At 42.0% G+C, this 18,500-nt stretch overlaps 1 protein-coding gene across 1 annotated transcript in view; it reads right to left on the reverse strand.

The window, feature by feature from the left end:
- LOC109420085 (tudor and KH domain-containing protein homolog) overlaps positions 1-16,836 on the reverse strand; it is a 30,117-nt gene extending 13,281 nt beyond the window's left edge. The window contains exon 1 of the mRNA XM_019694394.3: positions 16,671-16,836. The gene's annotated coding sequence lies outside the window, so the exon portion shown is untranslated. The remainder of the gene's footprint in view (positions 1-16,670) is intronic.
- Between the last annotated feature and the right edge of the window lie 1,664 nt (positions 16,837-18,500).

Genomic DNA, 18,500 nt, shown 5'->3' on the forward strand with positions numbered 1-18,500 from the left:
CCAAACAGTGAGTCAATTTTGCGTCATAAACCGACCTTATGAAATTCAATCTAGTCGTTATGAATTGTTTAAAGGCCATTTCATAAGTTAGACCTTATGATAATCTTAGGTTTATTTGTCTGAGTGTACGAGTATTTCCAGACTTTGTTTTCTTATACTTCATCAATCAACGCCGCATATATTTGCATGTCACACTAAACAAACTCATTACAAATCGATCATCAAATGGAGAAACTGTCGTTACCTCGCCGACACACTGAGGCTACTTAACGTTCGCTGCTGATCGGATTGGCGCGTCAAACACACATTAGACTCGGTACCACCATTTGACTCGTATTCTGAATTTATCCTTCCCGTAAATATCATGCAAATACACGTTTTCTAATATTAGCTCTATGACATAAGAAAAGAACATGCCAGCCTGTCGTCGTAGTATCTCTTACTCTCCGGCTAGTTACCTACGGGTGAAAAGTCTGTTCAACTGACCGACCGATCCAATAGCAGGGCGATCAAGCGCGATATTGCGAGCACACAGAATCAGCAACACCAATCATCATTATGCAACACTTGTCTGGATCACGTTGATGGGATGCGTTCGTTACTGCGGTTGGACGAGCCAACCAACCATGTGGCGGCGGACGCTTTTGAGATCCACTTGTTGACGTAAACTCAACCTTAACCTTCGTCGAGATGCTGGTGCACCGTCGTAACTTACAGTGCGTCAAAAAATCGTTTGATCAGGGATTCTATGCACCGGGACGATTTGATAGTTAGCTTTCTAAGGATTGGAAATAGCAGTGGGTATAGCTAGCAGCTAGGTACTACCATAAAGATTCGATTGCAATGATAGTGGAGTCCCTCATGTAATAAGTATATATCAGGTATCTGAAAAACTTTCATTTGCCCTTTACCATTAATACCTATTATATGATGGCTTCGTAGCTGGTTTTGTGGCTTAGCTGAAATGCTGCAGCAAAAATTTCGGTCCTGGTCCATAGTGCACTGGTATTCACGGTTTCACCCAAGAATCATTCCGGCAGGGGCGTCTAGTGAAACGCCACTTAGGGTCCATTCATGCCGCGGAATGCCTACGTGTCCAATCAAAGATTCAGGCCGGACAAAGCCACACAGCAAAAACACCGTCTGGGGACAATCCAGGCAGCGGAAATCCCACGTGCCCAACCTTAGGCCAGGCGAAAAGTCAAACGGAGCCCATAAAAGCCACGGAAACTTACGTTCCTGACCATAATAGTTCTACTAAGATTTGGGCACTTGGTAGTATGCTGATCGGTACCCATCCAATCCGTGAGATGTTCAAGTGCTCACTGGTATCCACGTTTTCACCCAAGAACCATTCCGGACCAAGGCATCCAGTGAAACGCCTCCTAGGGTCAATTAAGGTCGCGACCATCTACACATGTCATCTACGTATCATCTACAGCCCCATACCAGACCAAGCCGTCCCGGAAAGCACCAATCGCAAGCCATCTAGGCCATAATCAGTCGCTGTGTCCAACTTTAACCCACTTTGAACCCATCCACCCAGTGAGCCGTTATCCGGGATCCATCCAGGTCGTGGGACCAGCACGTGGTCAACCATAGCCCTTTTCCAGCCCAAGCCGTCGACCGACGCATCGTCTGCGGCCCATGCAGTTTTGGGTAGTGCTCGGGACCAACTCAACACCACTGTTGACTAAAAGGTCCAACGAATCGCTGTTCGGCCCATCCAGACAGCGAGCAGTCCAGATGGCTACACTGAACGTAGACGTCGCAAACCTAGTTGGAATGGTTCAGAGTCCATCATTGATGTGACCTCCTTCTGGAGCCTGGGTGTAAACCCAAGTTCACACTGGATCGTCGGCGATGGGTAAGCGCACCGTGGTCATCTGGTGATTCGATACAGGGTGGAATACGGAGGAAGACAGCTATAGCCGAGGGTCATTGGGGATGGCTGACCTCACGATTCGATAAGCCGGCATTTGTAGAGCGATTGCTCATGGAGGGAAACACCGATGATCTGTCTAGCGACGATCTAGTCGGAACCCTAATTCGCGCATAAGACGTCGCTATGCCAAGGAGATCCCTATCCAGAAATGGACACAAACCGGTATACTGGTGGTATCCAGGAATTGCAGAACTGCGCGCATTCTGCCAAAGAGCTAGGAGGATGATTCAAAGAGCTCGTACCGAGGAAGTCAAATAGAATGGAGCGAAGTGAGGCCTAAAGGGTGGCTAAACTGGCGCTGAACAAAGAGATCACAGCAGGCGTGCTTCAATAATCTCTGCCAGGCAGCCAACAAGACCCCTTCAGGCGATGACTACAGGGTTGTTAATGCCAAAACGAAAAGGCGCGTCAGCACCCCTAGAAAGCTCCTGCTAGATTCTGTAGGAGATACTATGGAAACATTGTTCTCGTACCACGAGGCCCCATCTCCTATGGCCATATCGCTCAAAGGCAGGTTGCCCAGGTGAACGACGAGCTCATCGCCATAGCAAAGTAGCTCAAGTTGAACAAGGCTCCGGGTCCTGATGGTATCCCGACAGTCACAGTAAATAGACACGGACACAAGCGTGGGTCATAGAGGTCGTTTTTTTTCAGATCAAGTTTCCATTTCCATTTTCCATTTCCAGGTTCCATTTCGGGTCCTGAATGACTGTGCATAATTTGAGCGCGAACGGTTATGCCTACACTTTACGCATCGCGATTGAAGTTTGTATTAAATTTTCTATAAAAAACATACTTTTTTGAATTTTCCTTAAAAAAATTAAAATTATTCTGAAAGCACAGACAAACAGACGTAACACTTCGAACATTTTTCCATTCAAATCATAGTCACGGAAACATATTCGCCCAATGCTAAAAGGACTAAGTTTGGCCGACCACCAACTAGGTGGCGGTAGTGAGCAAACGTCAAACTCGAACAAAAACTATGCGAGCAGTTGGCAGTTGGCCAACTATCAAATTTTGAAAAAGACCGTTAAATCGGTGTACGATGAGAATTATCAGAGTGTTACGTCTGTTTGTCTGTGCTGAAAGTATGTATGCGATTATGTAATGCCTGGTTTAGACTGTTCAAATGAAACGAGCATCTGAGTTGCAAACTTCTAAAACATGTTCAATCCAATGGAACGACGTGTTTAGACTGAGCAAATGACTTGAGTGTCCACTTGCATGCTCTTGAATGCATCTCAGTTGAAGCAAGTGTTTACATTGTTCAACTCGTGCGGAGCGTAAGCAAACTGAATTGAATTCATCCCACTGACAGATGACTTGAATTCAGCTCACATGAATCGCGGGTTTAGACGGGGCAAGTGAGACGATTTCGTTTGACTTGAATGAAAAAGTTCAACATGTTCAACTTTCGTTCAAGTCAAGTGAGTTGCTCATGTGAGATGAATGGTGGTGTTTACACGTTCAATTCATATTCAATTGGGCATTTTCCATTGACTTGAATCAAGTCACTTGCACTGTCTAAACCAGGCATAATAGTATAGCCTCAGATGTTTTGAAAAACTTTGACGAAGAACGCAAAGAGATCCGATTATTTATATGGTACAGTAAGGACCCGATTTTGTCAGCCCCATTTTGCGACAAACTTTTTGCTCTCGTTATCTTACGGTCAAACTTTCACCAATTCATCCATGTTATTTGTATTTATATTATTTGTATTTATTTGCCGTCTTTAGTCAGAAAAACTACACAGACCGATACTTAATCCTATTTTTAAACTCTATTCTACTAACATTAAAATCAAATTCGTCATAAACAGCATTAAATAATTCACAAGACCTGTCCAGAGGCTTATTACGTCCATAATCAGTTCTATGTCCGGGAATCCACAAAAGGCTAGCAACGCGGAGTTGTCGGTTGGGTGCACGGAAACTGATTCTTTTAAGCAAGCAGCTACAGTCGATGCGGTTGGTCAGCATGTCAAAAATAAACATTCTCCGCAGGAAAGTTTGTCGTTCCGTTAGAGTCTGCAGTCCAATTAGAGCGCACCTGTGTTCATACGGTGGTAGGTTTCGGGCATCAATCCAGGGCAGTCGGCGTAATGCAAATCGGACGAACCGTTTCTGAACATTTTCGATTCGTAGTTTGTGAACACCGCGATACGGGGCCCACATTTGAACTCCATATTCAAGGCCGCTGCGAACCAGCGAACAATACAATGCTTTTAGGGCGTAGATGTCATCGAAATCAGCGGTATTACGGCGCAAGAAGCCAAGCATTGAATTGGCCTTCGCAATGGTCTTGGAAATGTGCTCATTAAACTTCAGTTTGCTATCTAGAGTTATTCCAAGGTCCTTAATGGAGTAAACTCTCTGCAGCCTCGCAGAGTCCATCGAGTACTCAAAGCGTATCGGTTCACGCTTTCGGGTGTACGTGATGACTTCGCATTTTAATGGATTTGTCTGCATTCCATTCATTCGACACCACGATGTCAATCTGTCAATATCAGACTGAAGAGCACAGCAATCCAGCACTGATTTGACTATGCGATAAATTTTTAGGTCATCAGCTTTAGGTCAACAGCTTGCAGGAACACAAATGGTCACACACGTCATTTATAAATAGAATGAAAATTAGTGGCCCTAAGAGGCTTCCTTGTGGTACACCCGAGGGAATATCAAAAACGTCGGATCTGGTATTGCGGATCTTGACGAAGGCCTTTTATTTATTTATTTATTTATTTATTTATATTTATTTATTTATTTATATGAATCCCTTCATCTGACCTGATGTCTCAATGAAGTTGGACAGGGAAAAGCCACATTGAAAACAAGGGGGCATAAAACCCTGTATCTTAAAAAATAAAAACAATGAAAACAAACAATGCAAAACGGGAACATACACAATCTAGTCACACAATAGAAGCTATCCAGCTTTTTACGCTAGCTTGCCATAAATGCCTTATGACATTTGTTGCCGACACTATAAATTTTATTATGGTTGTATCGAAGTAAGCTTTGTGTGGAGTTTGAGTGAATTTTTTTTAATGTTGACATTGTGAAGCGTCACAAATTTTCAGTTTGGTTTCGTAACTTATTATCAATTTTGAATTATTTAATTAATTTCTCACTAAACTTTTACTATTTTAGGTCCATAGAATCTATAACGATAGCGAGCGGTAAAAAAAATATGTGAGGATGTAATACCAGATGCCTAGAGCTATCCTAGATCGCACTATACTGTTCACTACCACTAAACCATCATACTAAGGTTGCTCAGGAGATTTAACACTAACTACCCCAAGCAGCACCCGGATTTCGGTTACGGCGTGGGTTACGTCTTTTGGTGGGCAGAAATAATCACTAATATAGCGGACCTTCCCTAGCTATTTGAATATATGTACATCAAAGAATTGGCAACCGGGTGAGACCTGATAGAATAGGACTCCATACTGTGGTCTTTAGTTCCCGTATCAGTATAGAGAAATCTGAAGACAAATGCATGATTTGGCCACAATCCACCCGGACGTCGACGCATGCACAACCCGGTGAAGTGTAAATTTCCCTTTAAATTCTAATCTACGTTTCGTTCTAGTCTCCTTTTAATGGTGAAAAAGAGTATGTTCAAAACTGTATTTCTTCCCGAATGATGGGCATAACTTTGATTTAAGCCTTTCGGATAGCAAAACCCGTTGGTGACGTTAACCTTAATGAGAACACGAGACTTTCTTGTAGACAGTTGTGGTAAAATTTTTAAACTCAAGGGTAAAACATTAACGAAAGAATTAACGAACTACGCGTAGTGTTCATGGGTACAATTTTTGAAATTTTTGTGGACCCCGCACTGTGCACTGCCCGTTATGAATAGTCAAACCTATCTATCATTGTATAGTTTGCGCTTCCTTGAAATTGATTGATCTAATTGTACTGATTTTCCACCTCTTCTCACATCCGACCTACAGTTTTGCGGTTCTCAGGTGCCTAAAATCTTGAAAAAAAAAAATCAATTAACAATAACATAAAATAGTATGAATGTTAAAACTTTAGCTACAAAGAACTCGTTGCTTCCAAAATAATGTGGTGAAAATTTTTGACAATCAAATCAACAAACTCATATTTCTGCCTACTTGGACCAAGCTATAAAATCGGTCGGCAAGAATTGTCAAAATCGAATCACCCCCCGTAGTTTTATAGCCAGCGTAAAAAGCTGGATACTAACTAAAACTTAACTAACAGTGATGTCGTTATACTAAAATATGAGGGCTTTTCCGATGAATTCAAATCCTTGCATTGCTGAAATGAGCTGAAAATTGTCGCTGAAGAGTAGACACTGGCACATCGAAGTCGTATAAATGAGACACTTCATTGAAGGTAGCCGACATAAATCGAACAGGATCGTGCTGCCCATAGAGACTATTCCGGGATTCCAAGTAAAGCATGTTTCGTCTTCGTAAATGGCGTTCAGGAGCATATAAACCGAACATTTCAAGCAGCGATGGAGAGTCGACGATTCCGTTGAGGATTTTGGTTACAAACATTGCTTGCAAAGTTCGGCGTCTAACTTCCAAGGTATCCAATCCTAATAGTTGACAGCGGGCTACATAAGGGGTTGCCTGCTGACCTTCGCGCCAGGGGAGATTCCGCAAAGCGTATCGCACGAACTTCTTTTGAATGGACTCGAGCCGGTTGATCCATGTTGATTGATACGGGCACCAAACAACGACAGCGAACTCCAAAATCGATCGCACTAACGCACAATAAAGTGATCGCAGGCAGTGCGGATCCTGAAATCCTTTGGCAATTTTCATTATGAAACCAAGCTGTCGGTTAGCTTTGGATATGACCTCATCACGATGAAACCGGAACGTAAGTCGGTCGTCAAGCGTAACTCCCAAGTCCTTGATGCGATGAACTCTTTCGAGGCTTCTTCCGGAGAGTTTGTAATCGAAAATGATAGGTTTGAGTTTTCGGCTAAACGTTATGACTTGGCACTTCTCGATGCTAAGTGTAAGGCAGTTTCCCGCACACCACTGCTCAAAACGTTTAAGCAATAGGGCACTGCATGAAATTCTCTCCTTCTCTTTCACTCTTACAAAAATTTTGTAAACAACAAGGCCAAGAAACGTCAAAATCCCATACAAAATCAAAACAATGCAGTGCCCTATAGGGCACTGCACGCCGCGGTTGCTAGGGAAAATTCTTCTAAGTCCTTGACGTTTCGTGGCCTTGTTGTTTACGATTTGGACTTAGAAAAATTTTGCTGGTTTTACTGAGGTGCACCCAGGTGGGCAGGGTGGCTTTGATTGAAATTATCAACGCGTGGTTCGTGGGTGGCGGAATGCGCGCGTTCGGGCTCCTACTTGCAAGATTATGAAACCTGACTTGACTACAGTTATGAAGTTCAGCAAGTTGTAAGGCATGATTAGCTGATGTCAGGATGAATCATTGACCACATGGTCACCACTGGCCACTCCGGGAACTTCCGGGATGACCCGAAACAACCTGGAGAACCGGTGATAGGGGTCAATTACGTTAATTTAGCAAAACATGATGAAAAACACCACGGCTCTTTTTTTATGATTTTTCGTCAATTCACTTGTGACTGCATAGCAATACTGGCCATGGTTCCCATGTGCCACTTCCGAAACTTCCGGGATGCCCTGAAGAACCGACATTAGAGGATAATCATATTCTAACAGAAAAATGTGTCATGCGACGGATCTTCCTTCATGAATTTTCATAGATATGTTTGAGGTTGTATCGATGCTAGACATGGCCCCCATTATTGGCCACTTCTGGAACATCCAGGTACTCCGACGGAAACGACAACAAAAGCTAATTACGATCATACAACAAAACATGTAATGTGACCATCATGATTTTTAATTCCTATGTATGTGGTCGTATCAAAAGTGGCCACACTCTTGGTTGACCATTTCTGAAACTTTCTGGGGCGCCCTGAGGGAATCGATGGCCAGAATCAATTTGGTTCATTCAGCGACGGTTTCATCATGTTTTTCGAGAATATGCTTGTGGTTACTGCTAAAACTTAGAGAATGCCATCAAGAGACTGATGGCATATTGAACAAACGCGTTCATATGACAAAATGTGGTGTGTAACGCATCTTGGCTAGGTCCAGAGAAATATCTGACAGGATAAAATAATGCCTGATGGAACTTCCGAAGGATTCCCTGGCGTAATTCCTGGAGGAATCCCTTTCAAAATGTTTGAAGGCATCCTCAACGGAATTTCTTGAGAAACGTCCATCTGGGAATTCCTCCGGGTTCTCCTCCTCCAATTCCTCCAGGAGTTTCTCTAAGAGTTCATTCTAAATTTTTTCCTTAAGTAAGTATGAGAGTTTCTTCCAAAACTTCTCCGGGAATTTCTTCTGTAATTCCGCACAAAGTCCTTCCTGGAACTCCTCTGGGAGTTTCTTCTTAAGTTCCTCTGGAATTCCCCCCGGCAGTCCCTTTTAAATTACACCAGGAGTTTCACGTAGAATTTCACTGCGAGTTTGTCATAATTTCCCCCGAGAGTTTATGCTGAAATTCTTCCACAGGCAGTTTCTCATGAAATTCCTCCGGGAATTTCCCCAGGAATTCCTACGGAAGATGCTTGTAGAATTTCTTTAGTTCATTCTAGAATATCTCTGGAAGTTCCTTCTGAAATTCCTCCGAGAGTTCATCCTGGAATTCTTCCGGGAGTTCACTCTGAAGTTCACGCGGAAACTCCAACGGTAGTTCGACCTAGAATTTATCTGTGAGTTCGCCATAGTATTCCTTCAGAGTACCATCCGGGAATTTCCTCCTAGAATTCCTCTTGAAATTCCTCATGGAACTTCCTGGATCCCAAAAATGCTTCAGGAGTTTATCACAGAATTGCTCGGATGTTCCTCTTGAAAAACGTCCGGGAGTTCCTTCAGGAAATCTTCCGGAAGTTCCTCTGGAAGTTCGTCCTGCAATTTCTCCTAAAGTTGCTTCTGGAATTCTTTCTGGAAATTCTTCTGGAATCCTTCTAGGAGTATCTCTGGAGTTAATCTGAGAATTCCTCCCAAAATTCCTCCTTTCTTACTGAAATTTCTCTGAAGGGTCACTTTGAAACACCTTCTGAAATTCCCACAGGAGTTGCCCGTGAAATTTCTCATTAAATTTCACAGGGGACTCTACTTTTATTTCTTAGGGGGGTTTGCCTTAGAATATCTCTAGGAGTTTCTCCTAAAACTCTGGGACTTCCTATTGAAATTCCTTCCGGAGTTCCTCCTCCTCTGAGAGTTCACGCTGGAGCCCCTACGAGAGTTCATCCTGAAATCCTCCGGGAGTAAGTCATAGTATTACTTCGGATTCTCCACTTGAATACTCTCCACAAGTATCCTCCTGGTACCTCTATGAGAGTTCCTCGAAGATCCTGGAATTCCTCTATGAGTTCGTTATATTATGTCTTCGGATGTTCCTCTTGAATACCCTCCTGGAATTCCTTCGAGAGTTCCTCATGAAATGTTACCAGGAGTGCCTTCTGAAATTTCTCTAGGAATTCCTTCTGGCAGATCCTCCTGGAAATCATCAGATAGTTCTTCCTAGAATTCCTGCGGAAATCCTTTCGGTAGTTCCTCCTGAAACTACTTCGTGAGTTCATCCTAGAATTTCACAGGGAGTTTCTCATGATATTCCTGCGAGAGTTTATGCTGGAATTTCTTCGGGAGTTCCTTCTTGAGTTTCTTAGGTTATCCTTTTGAAATTCCTTCATTCCTTTGAAATGCCTGATGGAACTTCCGGAGGATTCCCTGGCGTAATTCCTGGAGGAATCCCTTTCAAAATGTTTGAAGGCATCCTCAACGGAATTTCTTGAGAAACGTCTGGCAAAATGTTTGAGGAATCTCTGACTAATATATTGAGGAAATCTCTGTTGGAATTGTTGAATAAATATCTGGCAGAGATAATCCAGATGCAGGGCATTGCCCTTGCGGAACTCCTAGATGAATCTCTTAAAAAAAAACAGATGGAATTCAAGAGCAGTAATTTGCGTAAATTTTAGAGGAGTCCTTAGCGGAGTTCCTGTATGAAGTTCTTAGCGGAGTTCCTGTATGGCGGAATTTCTAAAGAAATTTTGAGAGGAATGGCAGCAGTAATCACCTGCAGTACTCTTTTTTTTACCCCCGCTGTTGGGGGAATTAAACAGCACTCTAACAGCAACCCCTGATGGATTTCCAGGAAAAATCCCTGATAAACACCACGAAGAATACCCTCCGGAACTGTTGGAGAAATTTCTGGAAGAACTTCTAGCTGAACTTCTGGAGCAGTCAGTGGTGGAATTCAAGATAAATTACTAGTGAATCTTCAGAAAAATCCCTGGTGAAACACTACGCACAATCCTTTACGAAACTCATGGAATGATACATGGTGGAGCTTCTGGAAAAATAACTGGCACAGCATCTGTCAGAAATCACTAGCACCACAAATTATTTTTAACGACTTTTGATAGGGATTTCTCCAGGAACAAGACCAGGGAATCTCCCAGAAGTTCCTTAACTTTGGTGTAGCTAGAGCGGCCACCAGGATCCGAACAATCAGAGGAACATTTGAAGAAATACTCTTACGAACTCTCGAAGGTATTACAGGAAGGACTACCGAAGGAATTCTAGGAGAAATCGCCATAGGAATTTTGGGAGGAAATCCCAGGGGAACTTCTACGGAAATTCCAGGTCAAACTCCCGTGGGAATTTCGGGAGAAACTTCCGTTGACTTTCTAGGAGAAATTCCACGAGCAGCTCCCGCAGGAATTCCTCGAGGAAATCCTGAAGGAATTTCAAAAAAATAACCTAAGAAACTCAAGAAGGAACTCCCGAAGAAATTCCAGCATAAACTCTCGCAGGAATATCATGAGAAACTCCCTGTGAAATTCTAGGATGAACTCACGAAGTAGTTTCAGGAGGAACTACCGAAAGGATTTCCGCAGGAATTCTAGGAAGAACTATCTGATGATTTCAAGGAGGATCTGCCAGAAGGAATTCCTAGAGAAATTTCAGAAGGCACTCCTGGTAACATTTCATGAGGAACTCTCGAAGGAATTCCAGGAGGGTATTCAAGAGGAACATCCGAAGACATAATATAACGAACTCATAGAGGAATTCCAGGATCTTCGAGGAACTCTCATAGAGGTACCAGGAGGATACTTGTGGAGAGTATTCAAGTGGAGAATCCGAAGTAATACTATGACTTACTCCCGGAGGATTTCAGGATGAACTCTCGTAGGGGCTCCAGCGTGAACTCTCAGAGGAGGAGGAACTCCGGAAGGAATTTCAATAGGAAGTCCCAGAGTTTTAGGAGAAACTCCTAGAGATATTCTAAGGCAAACCCCCCTAAGAAATAAAAGTAGAGTCCCCTGTGAAATTTAATGAGAAATTTCACGGGCAACTCCTGTGGGAATTTCAGAAGGTGTTTCAAAGTGACCCTTCAGAGAAATTTCAGTAAGAAAGGAGGAATTTTGGGAGGAATTCTCAGATTAACTCCAGAGATACTCCTAGAAGGATTCCAGAAGAATTTCCAGAAAGAATTCCAGAAGCAACTTTAGGAGAAATTGCAGGACGAACTTCCAGAGGAACTTCCGGAAGATTTCCTGAAGGAACTCCCGGACGTTTTTCAAGAGGAACATCCGAGCAATTCTGTGATAAACTCCTGAAGCATTTTTGGGATCCAGGAAGTTCCATGAGGAATTTCAAGAGGAATTCTAGGAGGAAATTCCCAGATGGTACTCTGAAGGAATACTATGGCGAACTCACAGATAAATTCTAGGTCGAACTACCGTTGGAGTTTCCGCGTGAACTTCAGAGTGAACTCCCGGAAGAATTCCAGGATGAACTCTCGGAGGAATTTCAGAAGGAACTTCCAGAGATATTCTAGAATGAACTAAAGAAATTCTACAAGCATCTTCCGTAGGAATTCCTGGGGAAATTCCCGGAGGAATTTCATGAGAAACTGCCTGTGGAAGAATTTCAGCATAAACTCTCGGGGGAAATTATGACAAACTCACAGTGAAATTCTACGTGAAACTCCTGGTGTAATTTAAAAGGGACTGCCGGGGGGAATTCCAGAGGAACTTAAGAAGAAACTCCCAGAGGAGTTCCAGGAAGGACTTTGTGCGGAATTACAGAAGAAATTCCCGGAGAAGTTTTGGAAGAAACTCTCATACTTACTTAAGGAAAAAATTTAGAATGAACTCTTAGAGAAACTCCTGGAGGAATTGGAGGAGGAGAACCCGGAGGAATTCCCAGATGGACGTTTCTCAAGAAATTCCGTTGAGGATGCCTTCAAACATTTTGAAAGGGATTCCTCCAGGAATTACGCCAGGGAATCCTTCGGAAGTTCCATCAGGCATTATTTTATCCTGTCAGATATTTCTCTGGACCTAGCCAAGATGCGTTACACACCACATTTTGTCATATGAACGCGTTTGTTCAATATGCCATCAGTCTCTTGATGGCATTCTCTAAGTTTTAGCAGTAACCACAAGCATATTCTCGAAAAACATGATGAAACCGTCGCTGAATGAACCAAATTGATTCTGGCCATCGATTCCCTCAGGGCGCCCCAGAAAGTTTCAGAAATGGTCAACCAAGAGTGTGGCCACTTTTGATACGACCACATACATAGGAATTAAAAATCATGATGGTCACATTACATGTTTTGTTGTATGATCGTAATTAGCTTTTGTTGTCGTTTCCGTCGGAGTACCTGGATGTTCCAGAAGTGGCCAATAATGGGGGCCATGTCTAGCATCGATACAACCTCAAACATATCTATGAAAATTCATGAAGGAAGATCCGTCGCATGACACATTTTTCTGTTAGAATATGATTATCCTCTAATGTCGGTTCTTCAGGGCATCCCGGAAGTTTCGGAAGTGGCACATGGGAACCATGGCCAGTATTGCTATGCAGTCACAAGTGAATTGACGAAAAATCATAAAAAAGAGCCGTGGTGTTTTTCATCATGTTTTGCTAAATTAACGTAATTGACCCCTATCACCGGTTCTCCAGGTTGTTTCGGGTCATCCCGGAAGTTCCCGGAGTGGCCAGTGGTGACCATGTGGTCAATGATTCATCCTGACATCAGCTAATCATGCCTTACAACTTGCTGAACTTCATAACTGTAGTCAAGTCAGGTTTCATAATCTTGCAAGTAGGAGCCCGAACGCGCGCATTCCGCCACCCACGAACCACGCGTTGATAATTTCAATCAAAGCCACCCTGCCCACCTGGGTGCACCTCAGTAAAACCAGCAAAATTTTTCTAAGTCCAAATCGTAAACAACAAGGCCACGAAACGTCAAGGACTTAGAAGAATTTTCCCTAGCAACCGCGGCGTGCAGTTCCCTATTCCTGGAGAGCAAAACAATCATCAAGGCACTCTACGATCATATAAATTTTCGCGTCGTCAGCATAAAGAAGTTTTACACCAGATGGTAGGATCAGCGTCACGTCATTAATAAAGAGTGAGAACAATAACGGGCCTAGATTGCTGCCCTGTGGTACGCCAGACAGGCTGACGAAGGGGGCAGAATAAGCGGATCCAATTTTCACACGAAGCGATCTTCCCATCAAGTACGATCTAAACCAGTCAACACCTGCAGCAGATACGCCCAACTTGACGAAGGCCTTTCTGGAGGACAGATACGAATCAATCCAGGTGACTATCCACGAAGGAAGCCCTAGTCGGCTCAGCTTTGCGACGGCGAGATCGTGTGGAACCTTGTCAAAAGCCTTGGAGAAGTCAACATAAATAGTACCAACTTGATGCCGCTTCTCGATGGTGTTGGTAGCGGTGCTGGTGAATGCCATTAACCCTCTAATACCCAAATTTTTGATTTTGATCTAAATATCATTTTTCGTCATCTAAAATCGATTTAAACATGTTTTGGAAGATGATTCTTTTTAATTCTCGATTTCGTGTATTTCAGATTTTGATTTTTCTAATTTTTATTTTTGAACATCCCCACACTTTTATATTTTTCCTGGAAGCCTATTTGGGGTACGAATTTTTTGAGATGAAAACATTTTGAGATTTTATGATTATTGTTGAAATATTTTTATTTTAATTTTTTTTCATAGGAAATTTTATTATCCGTGTAATTTTAAGGAAAATAATTTTAGAGTATATTCGATTCCCTTAAACTATTAAACTAGGAGAGAGTGATTTGGGAAAAATTTAAAATATGTTAATTGTAGCGATTCAATACAAAATAAACAATGATTTCTAAAAGGTGACTAAAACGTCAATTTTTCAATGATTTTTAAAAAATGTAAAAACGCTTTAAAATACACCAAAAACCATTTTGAGGTATACAAAACAGTCCTATATATCAGCCAAAAATATAAAAAATTTGATTTTCTACAAAGCAAAAATTACAAAAATTCTCAAACTATACCCCGTCTAAAGGCGGGGTTGGGTATTAGAGGGTTAAGTTCGATATGGTCGAGCATTTTTTCACGAATCCATGCTGAAATTTCGATATCGCAGGTTGAACTACTGGGTACACCAAGTCATGGAGTAGACCTTCCAAAACTTTGGCCAAGCAGTTCAGAATCGAGATTGGGCGGTAGTTATCAACCACATGAATATTTCCAGACTTGAAAATCGGTGTAATGGGCGCGAGTTTCCAGGCATCTGGGAAAATACCTTCCTTAAGCGAACGGTTGAAAACAAACATGACGGGCGAGGCCAATGATGCTGCGCAGGTTTTAACGAAAGATGGCGGTATACGGTCTGGTCCAGGTCCTTTCGAAGCATCGACTGTTTATCATCAAACAACAGCTAAAGAGCAGAACATAGAGGGATAAAAAGTTAATTGTTTAGGTTTTCAAGGAGTGCAAAAAATGTGTTCCGAAAAGGGGCTGACAAAATCGGGTCACTTATGTATAGGACATTTTTGAGCAACTTTCAAGAAAAATACCTGAAAAGTATGTTTTCCCATGTAAAATCCCACACAAACTTCAATCGTGATGCGCAAAATGTAGGCAAAACCAATAATGCTTCAATTTTGCACAGTTGTTTGAGACCTCAAATGGCACCTAAAAAACTTTGATCTGATTGAATCTGAGGAATTTTGAATTTTTCCATAGAACATTGAACACACTTGGTAGCCCTATAGGGTTATTAGGGTTATAACCACACTGCTACAGGGCTCCACGTAGTAGCCATTCGAATTGCCATCGACATGTTAGGAATAGCTATGCAGATGTGCCTAGACAGACGCGTTGGGCAGCAGGGACGAAAGTCCTGGGGCCTGACGCACCCTTCCGCTTGCGAGTCAGCCGCGTAGTCGCCGGCTAAGAATAGGAGGAGGAGCTGACACCAGCGCACGCGATAGGCTTTGTGGACAATTTGATGAGGTAGAGACAGCTGGTACTCGCGCACCATAAAACAGAGGTGGTAGTGCTGGACATCCGCAAGTCTGAATAGCAGGCAGTGGTCCTAACAGAACAGGCGGGTTCGCGATCAACTTCAAGCGCTCATTGATCAATTGAAATTCGGTAGCCACGTCGAAGATGATGTCAAACAGCTCGGCAGTAGTCTCGAACAAGTGTGAGCTGCTCGCGACAGTACCGGTCTCCACAGTACGATACGGCGCCACTACGTGGTCGAGTGTGCTAGTGGTCAACCGAAACGTGAAGCGACTTGAGAGTGCCCATGCCCACAGGCTGATGTACCTTAGGGTGGTCAACGCATACCACACAGTCTCAGAGGACGCGGTATGCGTCCTACCAGCAACCAAGCGTCTCCATTTATTTTTCGAACTCCTTGAAACACATTGTTTAAGCTATTTAAGCAAAATCAACAGAAAACGATACGAGCAAGCAGGAAATACCGGAAGTTGTCAGCTCACAATTGGGAAATCAAAAGGCTTTTAAGGCTTCTAGAAGAATTGTTTCAGTAAACTTGTCTCACAACCGATCATTAATAATAATGATCAGGTAACTTTTGGGAATGTTTTTATCCGTCGGTCCAGCCCACTACCTTAGTGGTGAGTTTCAACCGCGTTCCCTTACAAAACGCGTCAAAATTGTATTGGATCACGAATTTCAAGCATTGCATGATAGTTTTCAGGTGTTTATTGCTTAAGGATCTGAGTACTCAGCTAAAGCTCAAACTGCTATATGAAACAAATCATTCATTCGCTGTACTGCTATTTCTTGGATGCACTGTAAATGACTTGTTTATATTTTTATTTCGATGCGCATCTTCTTTCACTCCACGACCGGTGGTGGCAAAGAGTTCAGGAGAAAAAAAAACTGTTTCCATTCGTATCGATTTCCTCTTTCAGCTCTTCTCAACGTTCGTAAGCGTCTATTTATATGTGGTTCAAAAATCCCCAAAACAACACGGAATAGCGGTTCCCTTTGAATCTCAACGTGACAATCAAGTATGATAAATTGCAAATTACGCATTTGTTATCAGCATGCATTAAAAATGGTCAAATATAGCCGCCACCAGTCGAATATTCACTTGTAACCGCACTGCTGCTTGCTAATGCTCAACATCTCGACACGATGACGACAACCTGCTTGACCCTGACTTTTCCTCGATAGGCCTCACATTCCTCTACATTTTAGACAACCAATTGCTACTATCTCCGATAAAGCACTTATCCGTCCGATAGGCGGCTTCGGTTAACAACACCATTCTTGCGTCCAAAATGAATTTGCACCGCAAGGTGTTACTAATTACCTAATTAGAGTCGATAATCACTTCAGGTTTCAACGCGGTTCAAGCACGGTTTTTTCACGGATTTTTGCACTTAGCCGAACACATCGTTGCTGCCCATAGGTCGTCTTTCACTGACGGTGACTTGTGGTGTCAGCTGCTCCCGTCTATCCGTACACATGCTAATATTTGCCATTTACGAATACTGATGAATGAGATCAAGAGACGGTAGGATGTACCCTTCTGAGTCTGTTGCCAATACATGCGAGTGGATATTCTATGCTGTATTCTGTTTGTGAGGTGAGCTTTGGTGTTCAACGAGGATGCGAGGAGTATACGGATGTGAGTGTGAATTGTATGTAGTTCGCTGAGCATTCCGTTGAAAGTCCAAAAAAACTAAATAATATTTATTATCTTATAATCACCGGCCCCTTGGACGGATCGAGGCCGTGTTTCCCGCCTATGACGGCAACGTTTGAGTAGTTTAGGTCCGTACAGCTACTGAAAGCAACTGGTGGATCATATCTGAAGTCTGGCAAAGTACCAGGCGCTCCATCTCTAGCGGGCGCAACACTTTCCACCACCCCTCACGGATGAAGTACCGTGGGACTCCATTTAGAAGAAAAATTATGTTTCATTCAAATGGGCTCGACATGTTAACCCGTTAACGCCCAAGTTATCTCACAATTCAAATCTTTAAATGAAGTTGTTATCAAAAGTCAAATTCCCATAAAATAAGCATGATTTGACGAAAACAATTGAAGCCTATGGTGTAGTTAAAAAAAATCTTCAATGTACAGGGGATGGCCAAAATGTTTGGGATAGGTAACTTTTTTTCTCCAATAAAAAAAATCAACATGCTGTAACTTTACATAGAGTGCATCAAAAAAATCTAAAATTTTGACTGTTTGTCAACCTATTATATGTGCATCTTTGGTACAAATTTGGGCTCGATTGAATATTTTTTCGCGAAGGGAGAACCGTTCGGGTAAAACACTTTTATTGAGACAACTAATTTTTAAACTGTCATATCTCCGAAACCAGTGAATCGAATTGAATGATTTTTTAACGTTTATCAACAATATATTGATACTTAATACGACGTTATAAAATGTAATATTTTCTCACGGCGAATTACAGGGGATACTCAAAATAAATGGGACAGGCAAAATTTTCAAATTTCTTTGCATTCGGTTCATTAAATCCGGAGATATGACAGCTCAAAATTAACTATCAGAAAATTATACCTTTTTCTAGAACCTTTATAACTTTGTGTAGAATGGCCCTATCCTTCCCAAATTTTGACCACTGATACACAATTAGTTGATAAACTTACAGTAAAAATTTGAGAATATTTGATGCCCTTTTCGAAAAGTTGCAGCGATTTGAACATTTCTTGAAAAGTGAAAATTTTACCTGTCCCAGTTATTTTGAGTATCCCCTGTAAGTTACACCGGGTTGAAATTTTTACCCATATAGAGGAAAATAAGTCAAATTTGCAATACCACACAAAAAATACTAAATGTGTTCCTCCTTCAATCGTAATAGGCTCCAATATATCTAATTAGAGATAACTTGAGAACAGAAGTGGAAAATCTTAGGATATCAACACTAAAATTTATTGACATTGATGTAAAAAAATACATTTTTTCGAAAAAAAAATCAAAAAAAAAATGTCAATCCATGATAATTTTTTTCAACGTACAAAAAAGTATCTAGGGTCTTGTAAGGACTGTATCGGAAATTAACTATAAACGTTCACAATTGCCTGAAAAATAATCTGTTCGAAATAAACAAAACTTTATTTTTGGAAATAGGGGTATTAGGGGCACAATGGACACCCTAAACAAATGA

This window comes from Aedes albopictus, chromosome 2 (assembly GCF_035046485.1).
Source record: "Aedes albopictus strain Foshan chromosome 2, AalbF5, whole genome shotgun sequence".
Lineage (NCBI taxonomy): Eukaryota > Metazoa > Arthropoda > Insecta > Diptera > Culicidae > Aedes > Aedes albopictus.